Genomic DNA, 12036 nt, shown 5'->3' on the forward strand with positions numbered 1-12036 from the left:
CCGTTGAGGGCCCCCAAGGTGTTGGGGGGTGCAGCTGCATTTGCATGCACAGGGTGACAAGCACCGCAAGGTGCCTGTCATGTTGTGCATGCAAATGCACAACCTGCATTTTTGACATTGCAACGGGTGCTGCTGACAGCACCGCCCGCCGCAATGTTAGAAATGCAGTATGCGCCTGCCAGTGTGGGGGGTGCTTTCTAATGTCTATGGCGGGACTGCCGCGACATGGGCAGTTGGTCCCGTGTCCCGTTCCGCCCGCCATCGTAATAGGCCCCATACATTTTACTGTAAAATAAATTATTACTACAAGCACCCCCTCCCCCCCATTAAACGATATTTCAAGATCCACAAAGGCTAAGTTGTACCTTCTATCTGGCTAAAATATATATAATTTTTTTTATAAAGTTAGTAGATCACATATTTCAACAGGTTTCAATTATCATTAAAACAAAAAACACTAAAATATATCTACCTTCAAATTCAAGCTGGAACACTCTACCGTAAACACATATTCACAAAAATATGTTATTAGTCACATATTTAAACAAGCTAAACATTATAATTGTGCAAAATGCAATTCTGTTTGTGCAAAATAGAATGACAGTAGTGCAAAATACAACTATATTCATACGGAGTGCAAGATAGGCATTGACATTGTACAAAATACCATTCCTTTTGAAATGGGTGAGACCGTGACAATACAGCATATAAATATACTTGTGCAAAAATGCATTTATAGGAGGTCTCAATGTTTCCATTCCATATCTCTAACACAGTGGACCGCTCCGCTCTGTTGACCGTTCGTAAACAACAGGCAGGAATTTCCCTACCACGTAGCACATTGATATAATATCGCACCTTAAGATTACTGTCATTAGATCACTTGTACGGCAAACCTAATGGTGTTTTTAATTGAAAATACATTTGAATTGTGTAATTATTTTTTTACAGTTTAATTTTATCTGCAGGTTGTGGGGATTATCGGGGTAAACTGTGGGAAGTTAATTAATTTTTATGTGTTTTAATTTGTGTTTTAATTAATAACATTTATTTAATTGATAATTAATTATGTTAAGTTTGGGAGTACAGTTTCTGTTTTTTATTGAGATGTGGGTGGTGAATTATGTGGTGTTATAGGGCTGGAAATTAAAAAAAAAATGTATGTAATAATTAATGTTGTTTCTAAATGATTTCGAATTAAAAATATTTCTTTGAAAAGTAATATTTTATTATATTTAATATAATATTTGTAGGTATTTGTCATATGTATTTACGATTATAATATCTTTTTATTTTATTCTGTTTTCTAATATTAAATATATTTGTATTTGAATGTTTAACATATTTATATATTTTTCATTTTTTTGTTGTTGTTGATATTTTGTTTATTTTTAATTTTGAACTGACTGGCGTGGGAATACTAATTTTTATCCCTCTGCAATCCAGCACTTTCTCTACTGTTGCACTGACTGGAGTGGGAATAGTACATTTTATCCCTCCAGTATCCAACACTTTCCCTACTGTTGCACTTACTGGAGTGAGAATTGCAACTTTACCCCTCCGCTATCCAACACGTTCCCTACTGTTGTACTCATTGGAGTGAGAATAGGAATTTTTACCCCTCTGCTATCCGACACTTTCCCTACTCTTACACTCATTGGAGTGAGAATGGTAATTTTTACCCCCCTGCTACCCAACACTTTCCCTACTGTTGTCCTCACTGGAGTGGGAATAATAATTTTTACCACTCCACTATCTAACACTTTCCCTACTTTTTCACTCACTCGAGTGGGAATAGTAATTTCCCCCCTCCCAGCTATCCAACGCTTTCCCTACTGACTGGACTGGGATATGTAAGTTTAAAGATTTTTAAATAGTTTAATGTTTTAATTTATAATATAATGTTTTTTATATATATATATATATATATATATATATATATATATATATATACATATATATATTCACTGAAAAAACCATAGGTTTCACACCAGTTATAGTTAGGAATTAGCATTTAAAAAACCTATTAAATTCACTGAAAAAACCATAGGTTTCACACCAGTTATAGTTAGCTGGAAATTTTACTGATATAAAACCATTGAAATTCCCACGTTATAGTTAGTCGGACTCACTATAACTTGCGCGTGCAATGCACTGCTGATGACATCACATATTACATCACTCATGACATGGTCAGTGACATCACTCTCATGACATCACTGATGACACCATCCAGTGAATGTGTGTCTTTCTGAAAAATAAATATGTTTTATATATGTATATGTAAAGGTCGATGGGAGAATAAATGTTTAAATAAGTGTCTAAATGGATGGTTTTAAAAAAAAAAATATTGAATAACTGGCTTATTAAGTGTATCTTAGTGAATACATATATTAGTGAGTAATGTTTAAATATTTAAATATATGTATCAGTGTTTCACTTTATGTATAAGTGGCTGCATGGGTTGGTGAGTAGCTACATATGTGTGTATATGGGTTATTAGATGTTTTTTTTAGTATCAGTATAAGTGTCTGTATGATTTGGTGGGAGTGTTACTTAGCACATAGATGCATAAATGACTGACTCACTGTTTGTATGTGTTTTGAAGACAGCATATGTGCCGGACTGTATGGGTGAATGAGTGTGTATATGTATGTGTTAGTAAGTGAATGACTGTCTTACTAGTGTCTTTATCAGTAACTACATATGTTTTAATCTAGTATATGTGAGTATTGATGTATGTAAGTGAGTATATATGAGAGTGAGAGATTGAAAGAATTCTTGTTTTAATAAGTATGTGTTTCTATAAGTGATTTTTTAAGAGAGTAAGTATGTGTAAGTTTCTTTAGAAGTAAGGTGGTAGTGTGTGTATAGCTGTATATGCAAAAAAATGGATGTTCAATAGTTTATTTGCATGTGTGAGTATGTGTGTGAGCAACTTTTGGAAGACTGTCGGTGTGTTAACGGATGTATAGGTGTCTCACTACATATGATGAGTGAGTATATGTATGACTGACTATATAGAACTGTTGATGAATGAGTGGATGTGTATATAAATGGTGGAATTACTGAATTACTGAATTGGTTGTTGTAACTGGTATAGGTATCTCCACTTTTTTGAAAATGTTAGTTTCTATTTTTGAATATGTGTTTCAAGGGTTACTTTACAGTGAAAGGAGGTCTGTCACTCTGTCACAAGGACGGTGTCATCAGTGATGTCATGAGTGATGTCACTGACCATGTCATGAGTGATGTAATATGTGATGTCATCAGCAGTGCATTGCACGCGCAAGTTATAGTGAGTCCGACTAACTATAACGTGGGAATTTCAATGGTTTTATATCAGTAAAATTTCCAGCTAACTATAACTGGTGTGAAACCTATGGTTTTTTCAGTGAATTTAATAGGTTTTTTAAATGCTAATTCCTAACTATAACTGGTGTGAAACCTATGGTTTTTTCAGTGAATTTCATAGGTTTTTTAAATGCTAATTCCTAACTATAAGTCTCACTTTATAAATAAGACTGTTAGCACTCTAGTTGTTCTTTAGAACACTCTGGTACATTCTGTCATTGGGCTACAGTTGGGCTACATCTAGTTGAAATTTGGGCTACATTTACATTTTTTGGTCTCTGGTGGCCATCTTTGGGCTACATTGGGCTACATTGGACTACATTTGGGTTACATTTTGGCATTTTGGCATATATATATAGCCCAATGTAGCACAATATATATTTTATCAAAGTTAATTTTCGTAAAAACCACTTAAGAATAGGGCTACCAGTCCCTACAATTTTTCCCATTTTTATTTTTTTTATTTTTTGCTTTGGAGCGCTCCCGGTGCGCTTCCCGGGGAGCGCCCCGAAAAGCGTACTTTTATAAAGCGTCCCCGGGCGCGCTCCGAGGAGCGTCCCGTAAGCGCCAATATCGCGAACGAAAACATGATCATGACGTATCGCGTAGCCGCGTCCGCGTGATACGCACGGCGTAAGCGCACCCGGAAGTACTCGAGCGAATACGATCGCGCAACGTAAACATCCGACGCGCTTACGCTACGCGACCCGAAGCGCCCCCGGGCGCGCCCCGGGGCGCGTAGCGTAAGCGCGTCGGGTCATGTGACCTGAAAATAACACTTTTCATTGGTTCATAACAGTTTTAGTTTCATAATGATGAAGCCCCTGGTCTTGTGACCTGAAAATAACACTTCTCATTGGTTCAGGACAGTTTTTTTTCTAAATGATGAAAGACCCCACCTTTTTTCCTTATTCTGACTTTGTCCTTTGACTGAGGAAGACCTGTTTGTACATCTCTGTACCTTTTTGATATTAATAATGGCTTCAGTAGCAGCAGCAGCTGGTGCATCTGCCCCACCACCACCACCACAACCACCAAGAGGACCACCTCAAGATTATATTGGTGGTCAAGAACAGGAGGAGGAGGAAGAGGAAGAGGAGGAGGGGAGGAGAAGATGGCTGCCTGAAGAAAATACTCCATACAAACCCAAGCCACACATTATATGGGAGTTTTTTTCAATCCCAGAGGGCAAGAAAAAAGTTAATGCACCCAAGGTAACTTGCCTAATCTGCAATGATGAACTTTCACGGGGCAACCCAAACAAAAAATATTCATTTGGTAACTATACCATGATTCGTCATATGACCAGAAAGCACCCAAACAACTACTCTCGTGCTGAGTTCAGGGAACTGGCCAGTAACCTCCCCAAGACGTCAAGGACCACCTCCCAAACAAACCAACCGACTTCATCGGGACCAGAAACATCCGAGATGATGCCTTGCATTCAGCCAAGATTTGCTGATTTTAAAATCACTTGTTCTGCATGTGGCAAGCTTATCGCCTATGGTGAAAAAAGCGTTAAGCTCATCGTCCTTGCAGGTGATAATCACAAGTGCCCCAAAAAGAAGTAATTTTTTGGGTTTTTTATTTTTTTGCTCCAGTTGAGCCAGTTTCAATTCCCTTTTTTTGTTTCTCCCCCTAAAAAAATACAAAAAAAATATAAAACTGTTTTGAAAAGCCAAAAAAAGTTCAAAAAGTTCAAAAAACACAAAAAAAATATAAAACAACAAAAAGAAGAAAAAAAAAAGTTCTTTTTAGAACTACCTCCAATTTCTAAATAAAAACTTCATTTTTTAAAAACTCTGTCATCTTTTTTCCTCATATTACGCTCCCCGGGCCGCTCCCCGGTGCGCGTACCGGGCGCTTCCCCCGCGCAAAACAAAAAAAAAAATATTTTAAATGCCCCGCGGGGCCCTTTTATAGCCCCCACATCAAACCTAGGGGGTCAAGGGGGGTCTACCCTGCCCCCTTATGGTCATTTCCCTCTTTGTTTTGCCCACCTCTCGTGTCTCGATCCTACCGAGACACAAGATGGCGGCCGCTCCGGACTGTTAGAATGTTTACAGACAACTGAGAGCCAATCAGCTTTCTGCGCGCAAGTCGCGTGTCGCGCCTGGAGCGCTCTCCGGTGCGCGCACCGGAGAGCGCCTATAGATATATATATTTTTTTGAACCTAAATTACTCAAAATCCACTGGAGCACATATCTTGAGACATAGCAAAGGCACATCGGGCTACCAGTCCCTACAATTTTGCCAAGTTTGGTGGAAATCCATTTAGCCGTTCGGGCTAAAAGTGAAATCGACCGCCCTATGGAAATTAACATGGGGAAAACGCGTTTTGGGACCCCCCTTTTATCTCGGCCCCCGCTTGACGTATCCCCCCAAACTTTTAAGGGAGAACCGGAGCTCGACGAGGCCATTTTCAGGAAATTTTCAGGCAGATTCGTCAACCGGTGCCAAAGTTATTCCAAATAGAATTTTGAGATTTAACATTGAAAAAAATCCTAACTATAGCTACCTACTGGCGACCGCCAGTAGGTAATATATATATATATGTATATATATATGTATATATATATGTATATATGTATATATATATATATATATATATATATATATATATATATATATATATATATATATATATATATATATATATATATATATATATATATGTGTGATTAAGGCTGCAGGTCGGTGTCCGAAACGCATTATGTGGGCCATTCTTGGCATTTAATAAACTCTGGATTTACAGCTGCTACTGTGGTCTGTGCACATGTGTTCCTTGCTGGTTGCAGTTACTACGGGACTTTGTGCTGATAAATATATATTTGTTACATAGTTTATTAATTGTTTTAAAGTATAAATATATATATGTATAGCTATATATATATATATATATATATATATATATATATATATATATATATATTAATTATTATATATGTGTGTATCCTTTTTTAATTAAGTTTATTTGTTAAATTGGTTAAGATGTACATTGAATCTAATATTATTTATACAAATTAAATGTATATAAATATATATTCACTGAAAAAACCACAGGTGTCACACCAGTTATAGTTAGCTGAAAATTTTGCTGACATAAAACCATTGAAATTCCCACGTTATAGTTAGTTGGACTAACTATAACTTGCGCGCCTGCAATGCACTGCTGATGACGTCACATATTACATCACTCATGACATGGTCAGTGACATCACTCATGACATCACTGATGACACCATCCAGTGAATGAGTGTCTTTCTGAAAAATAAATATGTTTTATACATGTATATGTAAAGGTCGATTGAAGAATAAATGTTTAAATAAGTGTCTAAATGGATGTTTTTAAAAAAAAAAATTGATTGGTTAACTGGCTTATTAAGTGTATCTTAGTGAATACATATATTAGCGAGTAATGTTTAAATATTATGTATCAGTGTTTCACTTTGTGTATAAGTGGCTGCATGGGTTGGTGAGTAGCTACATGTGTGTGTATATGGATTAATAGATTTTTTTTAGTATCAGTATGAGTGCCTGTATGGTTTGGTGGGGTATTACATAGCACATAGATGCATCAATGACTGACTCACTGTTTGTATGTGTTTTGAAGACAGCGTATGTGCAGGACTGTATGAGTCGATGAGTGTGTATATGTGTGTGTTAGTGAGTGAATGCCTGCCTCACTAGTGTCTTTATGAGTAACTACATATGTTTTAATCTAGTATATGTGCGTATTGATGTATATACGTGAGTATATGTGAGAGTGAGAGATTGAAAGAGTTCCTGTTTAAATAAGTATGTGTTTCTATAAGTGATTGTTTAAGAGAGTAAGTATGTGTAAGTTTCCTTAGAAGTAAGGTGGTAGTGTGTGTATAGCTGTATATGCAAATAAATGGATGTTCAATAGTTTATTTGCTTGTGTGAGTATGTGTGTGAGTAACTTTTAGATGACTGTGGGTCTGTAACAGGATGTATAGGTGCATCACTACATACGATGAGTGAGTATATGTATGAGTGACTATATAGAACTGTTGGTGAATGAGTGGATGCGTATATAGATGGTGGAATTACTGAATTGGTTGTTGTAACTGGTATGGGTATCTCGATTTTTTTGAAAATGTTAGTTTCTATTTTTGAATATGTGTTTCAAAGGTTACATTACACTGAAAGGAGGTCTGTCAGTCTGTCACAAGGATGGTGTCATCAGTGATGTCATGAGTGATGTCACTGACCATGTCATGAGTGATGTAATATGTGACGTCATCAGCAGTGCATTGCAGGCGCACAAGTTATAGTGAGCCCAACTAACTATAACGTGGGAATTTCAATGGTTTTATGTCAGTAAAATTTCCAGCTAACTATAACTGGTGTGAAACCTATGGTTTTTTCAGTGAATTTAATAGGTTTTTTAAATGCTAATTCCTAACTATAACTGGTGTGAAACCTATGGTTTTTTCATTGAATTTCATAGGTTTTTAAAATGCTAATTCCTTACTATAACTGGTGTGAAACCTATGGTTTTTTCAGTGAATTTACTAGGGTTTTTAAATGCTAATTCCTAACTATAACGTGGCTGAAACCTATGGTTTTTTCAGTGAATTTCATAGGTTTTTTAAATGCTAATTTCTTTCTATATCGAGTTTGTAACCTACGATTTTTTTTTAATTTGCTGTTTTGTGTGAGTATTAATTAGTATTATTTTTTTTTATAATAACATTTTTAAAAAACATTTTTTTTATCATTTTTTCTTGGGGAACTCTGGGTCCGCGCACCGGTAAGCTCTCCGGAAAGCGCACCCAGAGCGCTACTTGCGTTCGTGTAAAAAAAATATGAATGAAAAGTAAATAATAACGCAAGACATTTAGTACCATACATATAAAAGCAGTTTTTTTGAATAATGAAATGAAAATAATTTAGCATTTCCGTGAAACAATCAAAACGTCACTTAGGCGTGCCGCGTAAGCGCCCCGGAAGCGCCTACGTTCGCGCCGCATATGCGCCCCCGAAAGCGCCTTCGTTCGCGCCGCGTATGCGCCCCCGGAAGCGCTCCGGTGCGCACAGCGTCAGCGCGTCAAGTCATGTGACCTTAAAATAACACTTTTTATTGGTTGCTAACAGTTTTTGTTACAAAGAATGAAATCCCCACCCATTTCCTTCACTTCTTCTTTCACTTTTGTGACTGAAAGACCTGCCTTTTTGATCTTGGATCTTTCTTGGATAATCATGGCTGCCAGACCATCCAGCAGTGAAGATTACTCTGAATTCATTGATGAAGAGCCTCCTCAGCCGAAGGTCAAAGAGCATTTCATCTGGAAAAAAATTTCCATACCTGATGACCAGAAGAAGGTCAATGCTCCAAAAGTGGAGTGCAGGATCTGTCACACAGTCCTGTCACAGGGTGACCCCACTAAGAAATATTCTTTTGGGAACTCCACAATGCTTCGCCATGTGAAGAGGAGGCACCCCCAGAATTTTGCCCGGGAAAGTGTCAGGGCTCTGGCACAAGAGGTTCCCAGTGATGGGGCCTCTACATCAACCGGAGGAGCAACTACTTCAGTGAGGGGGCGATTGCAAGAGCTGGTTCCAAACATTCAGCCTGCATTTAACAAATATAGAAAGGTAAAGATGCCTTCAAGGGACTTTGTTCAATCTAAGTTTTGTTATTTAAAATTAATATGAGGTCTCAGGTGGCCAAGATGGCGGAGTGAGCAGACGTGCTCTGTCGAAGCTCCCGCCGCCGGCCGCTATCTACAGCTATTACACAGCACCTGTCCCGACCCGAGCACTTCCCTGGCGGGTCTGAGGCCGGCGTTGCAACGGGAGTGTCCAGGGCAGTGGTGCTGCCGATCCTAGGTGTGGGGTCCGGCTGAATCGACCCGGAGCCTTGGCGGCCCTGATGGCCTAAAGTGAGCGGTGCCTGCATCGAGGCCGCAGGGGGCGGAGCCTGGACGCCGGCTCGAGCGCTCCTGAGCTCGGCTACTGCAACGGCGGCAAGCCCGGCCCGCGTTTCTGAACGCGAGGCCCCCGGGGTCCCTTGCCGGGGGCTTCTGCGGGCTTGCTGCTCCACCCTGCCGCCCAGCGGAGCACCCTAGCAGCTGTGGTCGCCCGCGGAGCCGATTTGGGGATCGGGCGGAGGAGGCCGACGGACAAAGGTGAGGAGCGGAGGCGGACGCCCCCCCCCCCCCAGCCCAGCGGTCCTACCTTACAGCGCGGGAGCACCGGGGGGGCAGAGGAGCCCGACCGAACCCCCCAAAGAGCGGGAACACTGGCGGAGCAACGAGGCAGGTGACAGGGGCAGCCGAGATCGCGGCCCGCCGGCGCTGGACCTGACCGTGTGGCCCTCCGCTGGCACCGGCCCCCGTTGGCGGCACAGCGCCCATCCGTTGCTGAGACTGCAGGTTGGGGCACCCGGTGGGGGAGGTGGCGGCCTGTCAGCCGGAGGGACATCGAGGAGGCCCGTGGGGGCCCGCGCACGTGGCGTGCGCCTGAGGAGACCTTCTGCCCTGTTTGCACTGACGGCGCTGCCCCTGAGGCCACCAACGCTGACAGCTACACACCCGGCGACCGCAGCCCGCATCGGGGTGGGCGAGGCCCTTGTTGGGAAGTGACCTCTGTGGACTAGCCGCCCTCTCTCACCCCCTGGACAGAGCAGCACCGAGCGCTACGGGCGCCATCTTAGGCGACTACCCGCCCTGCCGGGTCCTCGCTCCCTCCCTCATCGCTCGTCCCGGCGACCCTGCCCCCATCACGCGGCCCTCACCGAGCGCTGCTGAGGCGTCGGGGGGCAGTGACAACACATCGGTCAGCGGGGGCACAGCAGGCTTGGAGTGACTGCGGGGCACAGCTCTATGGTCCGGGCACGGTGGGTCCTCTCGCCCTGACGGCCTCGCTGGTGGTCGCCTGGATCCCCTAAGGGCGACCCCCCGCGCTGGGCCTAGCTCCCGCCACAACTCGGCACCTACACGCCGCGCAAGAAGCACCGGTCATCCCGAGCCCGGATGGCCGCCACCGAGGCCTAGGGGCCTACCCACGGCTGGCAGAGGAGGGAGTCGACGGGCGCAGCTGGGGACCCTGGGGAGGCATGTCTAGCGGGAGAACCAAGAAGGACCGCACTACAAAAGATCTCTTCACCCCCACCACCATGGGGAAGCGGAATGGACAAACGGTGCCCAACTCCCGGGGGGACGCAGAAAAGAAAACAGTGGCCACGTCGCCCCCCGGAGGATCAGACCCCGAGGGCCCGGTCACACGGTCTTTCCTGGAGTCCCTGTTCACCAGTTTGCGGGAAGATATCCATGCTCTAAAGAAGGAGCTCCAGGACGAGATCAAGGAGGTCCGCCGCGATACTGATGCCATAGGGGAGAGAGTGGCAGAGCTGGAGACGAAAAGCGACGCACGCGACACCGAAATAGAGGCCCTGCGGCAGGAACTGGCCCGCATACATGACCAACAGGTGGATCTCCAGACGCACGCCGAGGACCTGGAGAACCGCTCCCGGCGGCATAACATCAGGATCAGAGGAGTAAAACTGTCCCCGGACACGGAAGACCTCTTTCAGTTTACGCGGGGCCTCTTCAACCACATCCTGGGCCGGCAGGCGGACGCCCCCCTGCGGCTGGACAGGGCCCACCGGACGGGCCCGCCGAGGGCCGGCGCCGCTCACCCGGCGGACATCTTGGTGTGTGTGCAGGACTACAGAACGAAAGAGGAGATCCTGAGCAAAGCACGCCAGTTGGAGAAGATCACCTTTGGCGACCACTCCCCGACGTTGTATCAGGATTTAGCCGCGCTTACACTGGAGAAGCGACGCACCTTTCGGCCCGTGACAGCGGAACTGAGAAAACGCAACATCACCTACAGCTGGGGGCACCCTTTTCGTCTGGGGTTCCGGCTTGGAAATGTACTTCACCAGCCGCGCTCCCTCAGGGACGCTTGCCGCGTACTGGGCCTAGACGAGCCGGAGGTCGACGACGGATCACTGGGGGAAGGAGCCTCCAATGAGGCGGCCCCTGGACGCTGGCAGCAGCAACGGCGCAGACGCAAGCCGAGACGCCCCGCAGCTACTGAGATAGAGGAGGGACAGCGGGCTGCGGTGGAGACCGTGGCACAGGGACTGGCGCAAGCGAACAATGGCTGACCGCTGGGAGAGAGACACGCTAGTTCCACAGGTTATGGTTGGGTCGGGCTATTCTAGTCCGGCGGCGGGGGCAAAGGCAGAGTGCTTTTTGGCCTTCCCGGATGGAGACTCTGACTCTTCGCCTACAGCGGAGTGCTGGGGGAGAGCCGACCTGCTCGCACTGTCGCCACTGCTTCCATTCTGCGGACTCACTTTACCACGGGTCCAGTAGCCTCGAGACTGGACCTGGGACAATGTTTGACCTAATTTCTTTACCAGTTGGGGGGGAAAGTGGGGGGGTGTTACAGGAAAAGGGTGCTGGGCGGGATGGGGTTGCACCTAGGGATAGGGGGTCCCGGAGGGGGGGGGTTGCTCCAGTTGAGCTGGGGATGGGGGGGGCAGTTGGGGATGGGGGGGAGTTGGGGGATGAGGGGGAGGGGCGGGGGGGCTCTCCTTGTCCAGGGGATTCTGATACCATGGACGGAGTCGGTAGGACTCCCAGCGCAGCGTCTCCTAAGGCCCATTGGCCCGCAGCTACCGCCTCAGGGTGGGGATTGGCATC

At 44.4% G+C, this 12036-nt stretch overlaps 1 protein-coding gene across 1 annotated transcript in view; it reads right to left on the bottom strand.

Moving 5' to 3' along the window:
• Positions 1 to 12036, bottom strand: part of STPG2 (sperm tail PG-rich repeat containing 2) — a 2754965-nt gene that overhangs the window by 2565489 nt on the left and 177440 nt on the right. The gene's annotated exons all lie outside the window — the stretch shown is intronic.

Source organism: Lissotriton vulgaris, chromosome 3_1, assembly GCF_964263255.1.
Source record: "Lissotriton vulgaris chromosome 3_1, aLisVul1.2, whole genome shotgun sequence".
Taxonomy (NCBI): Eukaryota; Metazoa; Chordata; class Amphibia; order Caudata; family Salamandridae; genus Lissotriton; species Lissotriton vulgaris.